We start from the raw sequence: 3,845 nt of genomic DNA, 5'->3' as shown, positions 1-3,845 counted from the left end.
GAAGAGCCTGAAAAGGTGTGAAAAATGTGAAGAGCTTCAAAGGGTTGGAAATACATGGAAAGCATGAAACGGTCTGAAAAATAGGAGGAGCATGAAGCGGTGTTGAAAAACATGAAGAGTCTGAAAAGGTGTGAAAATTATGAAGAGCTTCAAAAGATTTCAAAAATATGAGGATCATGAAAAGTTCTGATGAATTGGAGGAACATGAAGCGGTGTTGAAAAACATGAAGAGCCTGAAATGGTGAGAAAAATATGAAGCGCTTCAAAAGGTGTCAAAAATATGAGGAGCATGAAACGGTCTGAAAAATAGGAGGAGCATGAAGGGGTGTTGAAGAACATGAAGAGCCTGAAAAGGTGTGAAAAATATGAAGAGCTTCAAAAGGTGTGAAAAATATTAAGAGCTTCAAAATGTGTGGAATACATGAGGAGCATGAAACGGTCTGAAAAATAGGAGGAGCGTGAAGCAGTGTTCAAAAACATGAAGAACCGGAAAAGGTGTGAAATATATGAAGAGATTCAAAAGGTTTCAAAAATATTAAGAGCATGAAACGCTCAGAAAAGTAGGAGGATCATGAAGCGGTGTTGAAAAACATGAAAAGCCTGAAAAGGTGTGAAAAATATGAGGAGCTTCAAAAGGTGTCAAAAATATGAGGAACATGAAACGGTCTGAAAAATAGGAGGAGCAAGAAATCGTGTTCAAAAACATGAGGAGCCTGAAAACGTGTGAAAAATATAAACAGCTTCAAAATGTGTGAAATACATGAGGAGCATGAAACGGTCTGAAATAAAGGAGGAGCATGAAACGGTCGGAAAAATAGGAGGGGCATGAAACGTTGTTCAAAAACATGAAGAGCCTAAAAAGGTGTGAAAAATATGAGGAGCTTCACAAGTTGTCAAAAATATGAGGAGCAAGAAACGGTCTGAAAAATAGGAGGAACATTAACCGGTGTTGAAAAACATGAAGAGGCTGAAAAGGTGTGAAAAATATGAAGAGCTTCAACAGGTGTCAAAAATATGAGGAGCATGAAACGTTCTGAAAAACAGGAGGAGCATGAAACGGTATTCAAAACATGAAGAGCTTGAAAAGGTGTGAAAAATATGAAGAGCTTCAAAACCTGTCAAAAGTATGAGGAGCATGAAATGGTCTGAAAAGTAGGAGGAGCATAAAGCAGTGTCAAAAACATGAAGAGCCTAAAAAGTTGTGAAAAATATGAAGAGCATTAAAAGGTGTCAAAAATGAGATGAGCATGAAACGGTCTGAAAAATAGAAGGAGCATGAAGCGGTGATCAAAAACATGAAGAGCGTGAAAAGGTGTGAAAAATATGAAGAGCTTCAAAAGGTGTGAAAAATATGACGAGCATGAAACGGTCTGAAAAATAGAAGGAGCATGAAGCGGTGATCAAAAACATGAAGAGCCTAAAAAGATGTGAAAAATATGAAGAGCTTCAAAAGGGGTGAAATTCATGAGGATCATGAAACGGTCTTAAAAATAGGAGAAGCATGAAGTGGTGTGGAAAAACATGATGAGCCTGTAAAGGTGTGAAAAATATGAAGAGCTTCAAAAGGTGTCAAATATATGAGGAGCATGAAACGGTCCGAAAAATAGGAGGAGCATGAAGCAGTGTTCAAAAACATGAAGAGCCTGAAAACGTGTGAAAAATATGAAGAGCTTCAAAAGGTGTGAAATACATGAGGAGCATGAAATGGTCTGAAAAATAGGAGGAGCATGAAGCGGTGTTGAAAAACATGAAGAGCCTGAAAACGTGTGAAAAATATGAAGAGCTTCAAAAGGTGTGAAATACATGAGGATCAAGAAATGGTCTGAAAAATAGGAGGAGCATGAAACGGTGTTCAAAAATAGGAAGAGCCTGAAAATTTGTGAAAAATATGAGAGCTTCAAAAGGTGTCCAAAATATGAGCAGCATGAAACGGTCTGAAAAATAGGAGGAGCATGAAGCGGGGTTCAAAAACATGAAAAGCCTGAAAAGGTATGAAAAATATGAAGAGCCTCAAAACGTGTCAAAAATGAGAAGAGGATGAAACTGTCTGAAAAATAGGAGTAGCATGAAGTGGTGTTGAAAAAAAAGAAGACACTGAAAAGGTGTGAAATATATGAAGAGCTTCTAACAGTGTCAAAAATATGAGGAGAATGAAAGCGTCTCAAAAATAGGAGGGGCATGAAGCTGTGTTGAGAAACATGAAGAGCCTGAAAAGGTTTGAAAAATATGAAGAGCTTCTAAAGGTATGAAATATATGAGGAGCATGAAACGGTCTGAAAAATGGGAAGAGCATGAAGTGGTGTTGAAAAACATGAAGAGCCTGAAGGTGTGAAAAATATGAAGAGCTTCAAAAGGTGTCAAAAATACGAGGAGCATGAAACGTTCTGAAAAATAGGAGGATCATGAAGCGGGGTTCAAAAACATGGAAAACCTGAAAAGGTGTGAAAAATATGAAGAGCTTCAAAAGGTGTGAAATACATCAGGAGCATGAAATGGGCTGAAAAATAGGAGAAGCATGAAGTGGTGTGGAAAAACATGAAGAGCCTGAAGAAGTGTGAAAAATACGAAGAGCTTCAAAAGGTGTGAAATACATGAGGAGCATGAAACTCTCTGAAAAATAAGAGGATCATGAAGCCTGGTTAAAAAACATGAGGAGCCTGAAAAGGTGTGAAAAATATGAAGAGCTTCAAAAGGTGTGAAATACATGAGGAGCATGAAACGGTCTGAAAAATAGGAGGAGCATGAAGCGGTGTTGAAAAACATGAAGAGCCTGAAACCGTGTGAAAAATATGAAGAGCTTCAAAAGGTGTGAAATACATGAGGAACATGAAACGGGCTGAAAAATAGGAGGATCATGAAGCGGTGTTCAAAAACATGAAGAGCCTGAAAAGGTCTGAAAAATATGAAGAACTTGAAAAGGTGTGAAATATATGAAGAGCTTAAAAAGGAGTCAAAAATGAGATGAGCATGAAACGGTGTGAAAAATAGGAGGAATATGAAGCGGTTTTGAAAAAAATGAAGAGGATGAAAAGGTGTGAAATATATGAAGAGCTTCTAACAGTGCCAAAAATATGAGGAGAATGAAAGCGTCTCAAAAATAGGAGGAGCATGAAGCTGTGTTGAAAAACATAAAGAGCCTGGAAAGGTTTGAAAAATATGAAGAGCTTCTAAAGGTATGAAAAATATGAGGAGCATGAAACGGTCTGAAAAATAGGAGGAGCATGAAGTGGTGTTGAAAAAAATGAAGAGCCTGAAAATGTGTGAAACATATGAAGAGCTTCAAAAGGTGTCAAAATTATGAGGAGCATGAAACGGCCTGAAAAATTGGAGGAGCATGAAGCGGTGTTCAAAAATATGAAGAGCCGGAAAAGGTGTGAAAAATATGAAGAGCTTCAAAAGGTGTCAAAAATATGAGGAGCATGAAACGGTCTGAAAAATAGGAGGAGCATGAAGCGGTGTTGAAAAAGAAGAAAAACCTGAAAAGGTGTGAAAAATATGAAGAGCTTCAAAAGGTGTGAAATATATGAAGAGCTTCAAAAACTGTCAATAATGAGATGAGCATGAAACGGTCTGAAAAATAGGAGGAGCATGAAGTGGTGTTGAAAACATGAAGATACTGAAAAAGTGTGAAATATATGAAGAGCTTCAAAAAGTGTGAAAAATATGAGGAGCTTCAAAATGTGTCAAAAATATGAGGAGAATGAAACGGTCTTAAAAAACGTAGGAGCATGAAGCGGTGTTCAAAAACATGAAGAGTCTGAAAAGGTATGAAATATATGAAGAGCTTCAAAAGCTGTCAAAAATATGAGGAGCATGAAACGGTCTGAAAAATAGGAGGAGCATGA

The sequence above is a fragment of the Dama dama genome, unplaced genomic scaffold, assembly GCF_033118175.1.
Source record: "Dama dama isolate Ldn47 unplaced genomic scaffold, ASM3311817v1 ptg000085l, whole genome shotgun sequence".
Classification (NCBI taxonomy): Eukaryota; Metazoa; Chordata; class Mammalia; order Artiodactyla; family Cervidae; genus Dama; species Dama dama.
Note: the sequence above shows the minus strand (reverse complement) of the source record.